The following is a 10,721-nucleotide window of genomic DNA, read 5'->3' as shown; positions in this document are numbered from 1 at the left end:
TGGGAAAGCATTTTCCTTGAAACCTTATTCGTATAGTTCATATGAGAATCATACGGGAGAGAAGCCATTCATATGCAAGGAATGTGGGAAAGGATTTTCCCAGAAACACATCTTAACTATTCATATGGGAGATCACTACGGTCGGAGAGAAGCCATTCACGTGCAACGAATGTGGGAAATCATTTTCCATGAAATCAAAGCTTGCACTTCATATGAGAATCCACACTGGAGAGAATCCATTCAGGTGCAAGGAATGTGGGAAAGCATTTTCCCAGAAACCAAATCTTGCAAGTCATAAGAGAATCCATACTGGAGAGAAACCATTCAGATGCAAGGAATGTGATAAAGTATTTTCCCATAAATCAAGTCTTACACTTCATATGAGATGGCATACTGGAGAGAATCCATTCATATGCAAGGAATGTGGGAAAGCATTTTCCCATAAATCAAGTCTTACACTTCATATGAGATGGCATACTGGAGAGAATCCATTCATATGCAAGGAATGTGGGAAATCATATTCCCGGAAATCAAATCTTACACGTCATATGAGATTGCATACTGGAGAGAAGCCATATATGTGCAAGGAATGTGGGAAAGCATTTTCCCATAAATCAAGTCTTACACGTCATATGAGGTTGCATACTAGAGAGGAAAAAGAAACAACATGATAAAATAAACCAGTTAAGGGCAGAGATCTCTCAAATGACCAACTGTATGACAGATCAAAATCACTCACAAAATCTGCTCAAGAAAATAAGGAAAATAAAGAAAAAAAATACCAAATAGGGGATGAACAAATGAGTGGAAAACTGGCATAACACCAAGCCAATATAAAGGCCCTAGCTTCACAAATAGGAAACAAACAACAGAGGATAAATGTAAAACAGATAAATAGGCAGTTTGGTGAAAATCCAAAGATTCTGTATAGGAAGATTACAAAAGGAGAAACAGTGGAGGTAACCGAACATCACCGAGCAGGAAGACCTAGAGAGATTTTGGAAGCCACTGTTTTGAGGACCCTAGACAACACCAAGGGAATTCATGATTGACACCATTAGTTACAAGACAGCCAGAAAACAGCAAATGCCACCAATAAACTTCAACCATAGAAAAAGTAACAAAAAACTATAAGCATATAATAATTTCAAGACACCAGGAATAGAACAAGATCTCAAATTTCTGGCTAAAAAAAGATCACAGCACTACACCACACTTATATGCAAGCCTTTTCAAGAATAGTAAAAGGAGAAGAATCACCAGAGTGGCTCACAACAGGAAGAACCAACCTTCGCCCTAAGAGTTCTGAGACTGAGCTCCCTAACAAATATAGGCCCATCTGCTGCCTACGAATGGCTCACAAGAGTCATAGCAGACAAGATCTGTGAACACCTAGATCAAGGCAAATATATGGAAAAAGAACGAAAGAGATTCACAAGAAACAAACTAGGCACTAAAGATCAACTGCTAATAAAGAAAACAACATTAGAAGATTGTAAGAAAAGACAAAGGAATCTTAATATGGGTTGGATAGATTACCAGAAGGCACACCTGGATACTCAGATGTTTGGAACTATATAACACCAGTGAGGAAACAAGATCTTTCTTGGCAGCACAGATGAGTAAGTGGAAGACCACTCTCTGTCTAAGGGGAAAGGATTCCCGAAACTTTGGTGTAAATAAAAAGAAGAAATAATCTCCAGTATTCTCGCTGTCCTGTTCATTGTTAAACTTAAGCTCACCAGGAAGGAGGGCCAGAGAGTAATTCCAGACATAAAGATCCAAAGAGGAATATTCCAGGGTGACAGCCTCTCACCACTTCTATTCTGCTTGACCAATGATCTGCTTAGCAAAATCTTGAACAACATTAACTCTGGCTATGACCTAAGCAGAAGCTGAAAAGAGTGAATCACCCACCTACTCTTCATGGATGACCTGAAGTTGTTTGCAGACTCAGAAGAAAAATTGGAAGAACAAGTTAGGACAGTCCACCAATTCTCAAATGACACCTGCATGGAATTTGGTTTGGGGACAAGTGTGCCAAGAGTACAATAAAGAGAGGGAAGAGAGTAACATCAGAAGGCATAAAGGTAGAGAAAGGCATATTTGTTGAAGACCTGGCGGAGGAGTCTGCATACAAGTACTTGGGAATAGAAGAAAACACTGGTATAGAACACCAAGAAAGTGAGAGAAAAGGTAAAGAAAGAATACATCAGCCATTAAAGAATTAACACTAAAGAACAAGATCACTGCCATAACCAGCTGGCGATACCATTGGTGACATATGGTTTTGGCATTGTAGACTGGCCACAAGGTGAGTTAGACAGGATGGATATTAAAAGATTCTCACCCTACATTAAGTCACATACAGGACACCAGTGTATGGAACTAATATAACTCCCTCGTGGAGAAGGTGGATTAGGCCTGACTGAGATCATCCAGGCCTACAGGGCACCAATAGTAAGTATAGGACAGTACTTGAAAAGTCTATAAGGACAAAAACATCAAATAGGTTGCCCAACACCATAATGAAGCCCTGAGCCAAACTAACATCAATAACTAAACAGGCTAAGAAACTTTGCAGATCTGATAAAAGACAGAGGATACAACCATACCAACAGCAACAATAGCCACGAAAACTAAGCAGAAATACAGTGACAGAGAGGAGAGACTGAAATGGAAAGGCAGAAAGACCATGGAAGGACAGAAGATTTCAAGAAGAATTGGAAAGGTTAAATTGACAAAGAAGGGTCACTTAGATGGATAGGAAATGGAGATCTAGATTATGATGTAGAGACTGATAATAGGAGCCCAAGACCAAGGCCTCCTGACAAATGGCTTCAAGAAAATGCCAGCCATATCAGCAATTGACCAGTGTATGTTTTGTCATGCAGTGGTTGAGAGTGTTAGCCATCTAAATATCAGCCTGCAAGACCCTGCTTGCAGATGGTCACTACACAAGCCCACACAACAAGATCTGTAAATATATATTGGAAAATATGTAAAGAATACAGAATTGAGTGAAAGGAAAAGTGTGGGAGCATGAACCAGATCCAATCACCTCCATCTTTTATGACAAGGAAATGCCAACAGGAAGGATATATAGAAGGAGGTGCTATGAGACCTGATATTGTGATCTGGAACAAGGAGGAATAAACAGCAAGATTATAGATTTGACAGTACCACAGTGACTTTGGCCTCAAAAGAGCTGAAAGGCAGAAAATAACAAACTACCAAGGACCTGAAGAAGGACCTGAAAAGCACATGGGAACTGAAGGAAATAGAAAAAAAATACCTTTGGTGGTAAGAGCGACAGGACTTATAAAGAAAAATCTGAGAAAATATCTTCAGGGTATCCGAAGTTGCCCAGTATAAACGAGGTGCAGATTGCTGCCCCAAAAGCAATGGTAAACACTTTGAAACGAACCCTTAGATATAAGGCTAATGGAATATAGAGGTGCAACCATAGACCCCAGGCTAGGGCCCATTGCACCCCTGATATAAATTGAAAATTAAGAATAACATAAGCGAAAGAAAAACCATATAGTTGCTCTATATGTCAAAATATTTTTTTCTCAACCAAGTCCTCTCAAAAGACACGAGAATTCACACTAGACAGAAACTGTTGACTTGATCTCTGTCCAAGTAGTTTTTATTACATGATTTTATTTAACTTGACTTCTGCGTCTGTTTTGAATGAAGGTATCTCAAAAGGTATGTGAAAACTCATGCTAGAAAGAAGTCATATCCTGTATCTGCACTTGGTTTCCAAGAGTTCTTTCTCATTAGGTTTTTTCATTAGGTTCATCTTAGAAGAATGTGTTAACTCAGAAGAAAGACATCATTCTTCCACACGATGTTGAAACAGTTTTATTTCTTGTAGATTCATAACATATGTGAGCACTCATGGAGGATAGATATTGTTCTTTTACACTGCATGTTGTACTTTTGTCTTGTATTCTGCAAATCACAGTCATTGGTTCTGAATGACAGACTGTTCTTCAGGTGTCAAAATGCACAAGCAAAGTCACTCATCAGTGAGGATGTTTAGTTGCACTGTCAGATTTGTTAATGTTTGCGCCCCAAAGTAAGTTGCACTTGATGGGGAGATAATTATTGTGAACTTGTCTGCAAAATCTATAGAAAAAGGCAACAGCAACCTAAGGGATGATAAAAGAAAAGCCACATATTTTTTATGATCCAATTCATGACATCATCATTGCTGTTACTCAAAGAAGAGAAGGAGAATCTGGAAGAGGGTCTCACTGAGAATGCAGATGAAGCTCTTCATTTGCAGAGTCTTTATTAGAAGTCAAGGCAGAGCCAAGTATTTTGGCCAGAGTGAATTGATGCAAAATGGTTGTGTAACCTTCATGCAAAGGTAAAATAAATACTTTTAGTTTTTTCTTACAATTGTTCTCCAATGAACACGTACAGTGCTACGTAATAAATTTTCATTTGTCTTCTCCACTTTTCTTGTTCCTGTGTAATTTTTGTATGATTTCCAAATTAAGAATTAGTATTGTCTTTGGTTGACATGAAGTTTTCTTCCTTTTGTTATTCGCATTGTGCATATATCACTTGTATATGTAGTTGTAAGCTTGAATATACCATGAAATGTTATTCTTAGTGGAAATAGAAAGGATTGATATCTTCATAAACTTCAATGAAATTTTGGTGCTTTTTATATTATTATTTTTTTTATATGTTCTTGGTTTTAATCTTCTACAAAGATTGTGCTACAGCATTTGTAAGTAAATCATAATTCCTTGTATCAGCTCACTAAATACCACAGTGGACTGTGTAGTATTTTGTTTTAGGTTAACCAGTCTGAAGTGTTTAGACTAGACTAGTTATGTAAATGACTAAAATGATGTGTTATTCTGATTAGATTAAACCTCTTTTTTTATTTTATTTCATTGTATAAACATTGAAAATATTGATAAATAATAAAGAAAATTTTATACATAAATACAATTTTTCATTTGGCCCCTTTAAAAACTTAAATAATATCAGAATAATATTCTTCACTGCCAAAAGTGAATGAATGCACCATGATGTGGTCTGAATGCACCGAGTATCTGTCCAGTGCACCTCTTCCCAATTGAAGTGCGTCTTTCCTTGTGGTCCCAATGCACCAACTTCATTCACATAAAAGCTGCCCTTTGGCGAACTGTATAGGTGACTATACTATTCACTTTGCAGGATTATTTTTTTTTTATAAAATGAATCATTTTAAAGTCTGAATAAAAACAGAATATTACAAAACCAACAAACACATCCTGCTATGAGGGAGCAACCATTCTATTTATCTTTATAGAGTATAGAAGCAACTGCCCCTTTCTCTAGCAAGGGGATGTCCCTGACAATAAGACAAACCCTCTGCTTATATTTGCCTTACTGTCTTTTAACTCTCAGATTCATCCCAACTGATTTTGTGTGGGGGTTACATTCTTTCTTCATTCGGAAAAGCCGAGAAGTCTGGCAGCTGATCACGCAGTCTCTATACTCCAATTAATTCATCAGAGGAAGACTTGTTCTTTACTGAAGATCTCTCGAAGACTGAGTTTATCTTGATGCTTGGTTTCTGCATAATGAAGTGTGGGGAAAATATCTAAACTATATCCTTAAACACTTGAGTTGAGGGGGAAGTTATCAATGGCTAGTCCAAGTACCTACTATTATCCCAAATAACTGAAGGTATGGTTGAAGGCATATTAACAGCAGACTCCATATGCAGTAATAAGCCACAAATAATTCTAGATCCCTGGAGACCTGATCCGAATGTCTAGATGAAACCAAGTTGTATCTCGTCAGAGATTTTAAGTTCTTGTGGTTATTACACTTATAACATTTAAAGCTACTTATTATCCCTTGCCATACAGGTGACAAAGGCAACCCTTGTCACTTTGTTTTAGAACTTCAGTAATGAATGAACATTGTAGGTGGTAAATATAATCGATAGTGGATACCGACATGCTAATTTACGGAATAACTAAATGTTGAGACTAGTTTTACTGTTCTAACCTTCATTTAACCACTAGTGTCACCGGTCTAGTTGGTCTTCGTGAACAAAGATGTGTGGAAGGTCAAGCGTTGGAATCAGGTACCTATTACAAAGCCATATTACTGCCCTCTTGTTAAGTTGGATGGAACGGAGCCCGGGCTAACCAAAGTAGGCAGTTATTGTAGAGAAGTTTTTTCTGATGGGTTTCAAAACATACTTTGCACAATTCAAGATGAAAGTCCTTTTAAGATGACTACATAATAACTGACATATGCATGGAGGTTCTGCAGCAACAAAATCGTTGTTACCGTTCATTAAAACCTGCACAATGGACAATGTACTGTTTCTCCCTTCGCCTGTTGGTTCCTGGACTTCTTGTGGTCTTCCTTCAGGCTCTGGCATACTTGACCGTCAACTAGTATCGTTGATATTAACAGGAACATAAGAATTAAGATGTTTGGCCTGTGAATGTGTCTAAATTTATGTATAAAGCTAAAATTGTCGTACACCTGAAACTCATTTGTGTATTGGGTCAGGAATATCTCTCTCTCCCGTTTTGATGATAGTTTCTGTATTTCAAAGTTAAAAACCCTTACTACATGAAAGAACTTTTGCTTCTAGAATCTGCATAAATTATTAAGGAACAATTCTACAGTAATTAAAAGCTGAAAATGGCCCGTTTTAAGGTTAACTGAATAAAGCGAAATGAGTGGAAACCTGCTATTTCAATTGACATATTTGAAGGCGGATTTTCTCCTTATTTCCAGCTGAAAATAAGTTAAACAAAGGAAATGATGCTTCCAATAATTGGCGTAGATTAATATGCAAATTAAAAGCTGAAGAAAAGAAGCCAGACGGAAGAAAGTTAGATAAAGAAGCGAAATGAGCATCATCAATCTCCCTCTATGTTTCCATTGGCGTTTTGAAGGCTGATTCCCCAATTCTTCTGATGCCTCCCGATAAGCTCTAGTCTTCTTCCAACGCTCTCTCTCTCTCTCTCTCTCTCCTCACACTTCATTCCTCCCACTTCATTGGTCTCACTTCCACTTCGCATCAATCCAGTTTTGTAATGAATTACTGTCGTTCTCGTCCTGTCGGAAATTCGTCTGCTGTCTATGTTACTGAACAGTTTGATCAGGAAGCCTGAAAAACCATTTATTTTACACAATACCTTTCTATTCATTATGAAAGTAGTGTTATATATATATATATTTTATATAGAAATCCTTTAAAAATTTAAAATAAAAAAAATATACAGTATTTTATCGGACTTAAGCATAAAAACAAGTTTTTTTAAAACATTCCCAGTGGACAACGACGTCTAAATTATAAAAGGGCAATGAGAAGAATTTTTTCAATATATAAAATATGTTAATATTTTCATACAATATAGCTGCTATTGTTTATTTTATGTTTATTACTATTTCATTGAAGCTTATTATGTATCAAAAGGGTTCCAGTTCCATGTGATTTGTTGGGGGGGGAAAAAAGAAACTGCCATTTAACGATTTTTCATATATTTTTATCAAGAATTTCCGCTAAGTCACCTGATAGGTAATGAGTCTTCATGATTTCCATAATCTATCTTGTATATCAAACGGAGAAATATTTTACAAATGAGACTTACTTTAAATCATGGATGATATTCGTATAGTTACAAGATGCTGTTAGTTGGTTTAAACATCATTATTTGAGGTCAGTCTTTTAAATAAATGGTGTAATAGTCCTGACACTTTGTTATGCTTGAGATGTGGGTTCATATATTTATATTGAGTACTACTTTATCTCCAATATGACGAATTCAGTGCTAAATATTTTAGTCCAGTTTCCCACTCAATGACGTCTTGGATAGAATAAGAAGACTCGAGACAAAATCTCCCCAAGAATATTTGAACATTTTGACAAATGCTACTGAATTCTATATGATTTAGTTAAAGGTAGTAACTACATCCATTAAGGGTTAAGGAAGATTTTTTATCATTTATAATATTCAAATAATTCGTAGGCATTGCACGCTTAGACCTATTTAAAGGATGCATTTAATGAGGGAAATTTCACTTGACATTATTGAGGGACATTATTATTGCTGTATTTTGTTATTATTACTGTATTATGTATTTTTATTATTATAATTTTTTTTTATTACTATTACTGACTTGGTTACTCATCATGATTCTTTGAAAATATTCAAGTAGCACATACTGGCATACATATTATGAGGGATTTGTTAGTTAGCAGACTGTTACTTCTGAGAAATCTATAAAACATTCAAGAGATGAGGCTACTTAGACGTCATAATAAATTGTTGCTACAATCTATTCAGGTTAGCGAGGAAACCATTATAGTCTATGGTTAGTTGGGGCTGATTTACTATTATTATTTATTATTAGATGAATTAGATATTTCTTTTTCTTGGAGGATTCTCTTTTGTTCAAATATTATTATTCTTTGTCTTTTGACAATGATTTTTTCTTCATACCATATCATATATTGGTGGTCATAATAATCTTGGATAGAGTGATACCTTATGGGAGAAATTAATGCCTATGCTTTTTCTTTACCCTTTGTGACCTGGTGGCATCAACTGAAAACTATTTATATAGCTTTAGGGTGATTTTCATGTGTCGTCCCTTGATGATTGACATTTCGCGCCATACAGTTTGATTGTATTTTGCATGAAAAAACGTTTAAATAATTCAGTGGGCCATAAATTACATCTGGCAATTCTTAAGGAAACAGAAACCTAGAGTAGCGAGTCAGTACTGGTTACAGGGAGATTAGTCCACTTGGGGGGGGAGGAAATCTACTTGTGGTCAGTGCAGGAAAGCCTTCTCTGTCAGGGTTTACCTCACCAGTCACATGAACTGCCACACTGGAGTGAGGTAATTCAGCAGTAAGCTATGTGGCAAGCACTTGAAAATTACTGGACACATGCGGATGCACACCAGGGAGAAGCCATACAAATGTGGAGTCTGTTAGAAGGCGGCACTTGCACAGACGTCTCTCGTGGTTGAGCACGTGCACGTAGAGAGATTATCGTCAGGGAAATAATCTTTCAGTAGAGACAAAGTATGCTGGAAACTATAAAACCAATGTTATTGAGTGGAAATTAATTTATACACTTGGAAAATCTAAAGTAGTTTTATTCATATTTAATAACGTGAAAATATCAAATGCATAACGCAGGGCTCTTCCTCTTAAATGGATGAGCTTCTCCTCCATACCTGTATTGGAAATACGGAAAATATTACATAAATAAATAATAAAGCCTTGGAACATTAATATGAATTGATATATATAAGAAGAGTACTACAATAAGAGCTTATATATACAGGAATAAGTAAACATGTTATCTTAACTGTGAGTAGTTCAAGGACAGGAAAAACTAAGCCAGATAACCATTTAACAATGCTGGGTGACCCTATCCTGAAATGGTGTAACACCCATATAAGTTACCTATACAAAGATTCTTCAATTGTGTATTTTAACTTTTATGACAATGAAAAAGAAGTCTCAGCTTACCACTATGAACAATATTATCAAGAATATCACCTCAGTAGAGCTTCAGAACCACTGTATGGACAAGAAAAATCCTTCAATATAAAAAAATCTAATAAACAAATATAATCGTACTCAACCAATTGCAGGCAGCAGGAGAGTCATTAAGATCAGCGACAAAGGCTCAAAGAGATGACTACAAATTACCATTAATTATTTGCCCTAACACTACAATACTTGGTACTCACCAAGCAAGAAGTGACTGACGCTACTGCTTCAGAGAACGTTATTATGTCTCGACATGATTAAGGTTAGGTGAAGTCCGAGACCGTGATGAACAATAAGCCATCGGGGCCAGAGCACATCCAGATGGCCACAAAATACGCTGTCCAAAATATGGAGTCTCAGGAATATTTATAAATGCCTCGTAAGGGACCCTTGACTCAGAGTAATATTAGCAGAGCCGTAAATATACGTCAGCCTTGTTGATGACTCGTTAAGAATGAAGACCGACTCATACTGAAGACTGGCTCGACTGAGGACTCAAGACTGGCTCAACTCAACTGCCCTCAGGCTCTACAGGAATCTATCCTCTGTTATCAGCAGGGCTTGACGCTTCCTCGGAAAACAACGATACTAGGAGAGGAATCAAATAATGGTAAATCTAAAGGAGAGCTCCGTCTCTTGTTTGCAGAAGAATATATATTTTTTCGATGTATTTTTTATTGATTATGCTTAAAATGATCATTTAATATTGGTGGCATCAAGAAATTACACCCTTGTTCCCATCTAACAATCTTGGGGGACCCCAGTGGGAACCGGGGTTTTTGGGTGGGGGGGGGGGTGGGGGGGGGGGGGGGAGCAGGAGAAAAGTGTGATTTCCAGGGCACTACCTAACCAAACAAACCACCTAGCCTAACAGAGCGCCGTACTCCTAACTAGGCCTGGGGGGGGGGGGGGGGGGGGGGGGGGGGGGGGGGGGGGGGGGGGGGGGGGGAGGGGGGGGGGGGGGGGGGGGCTTCGCCTGCCTGCAACCCCCCTTCACTACCTTCCTTGCGCACTTCATGATTTTGGTTAAAGTTACGAACCTTTCTATAGGCCCCATAATAATAGTTTTTGAAATCTCGATAATTCACGTAAATTTTCACACACTATGGGGAAACTTTTGTGGGGAAGAAAATCGGAGTGTGTAGACGTCGTGTTAATTCACTCATGG

The 10,721-nt window shown here is 37.4% G+C and overlaps 1 pseudogene; it reads left to right on the top strand.

Moving 5' to 3' along the window:
- Positions 1-939, top strand: part of LOC135204558 (gastrula zinc finger protein XlCGF8.2DB-like) — a 5,826-nt pseudogene extending 4,887 nt beyond the window's left edge.
- Positions 940-10,721: the final 9,782 nt, after the last annotated feature.

This window comes from Macrobrachium nipponense, chromosome 47, assembly GCF_015104395.2.
Source record: "Macrobrachium nipponense isolate FS-2020 chromosome 47, ASM1510439v2, whole genome shotgun sequence".
NCBI lineage: Eukaryota > Metazoa > Arthropoda > Malacostraca > Decapoda > Palaemonidae > Macrobrachium > Macrobrachium nipponense.
The sequence above is the reverse complement of the archived record's forward strand: the minus strand, read 5'-3'. Positions and strand labels throughout refer to the sequence as shown.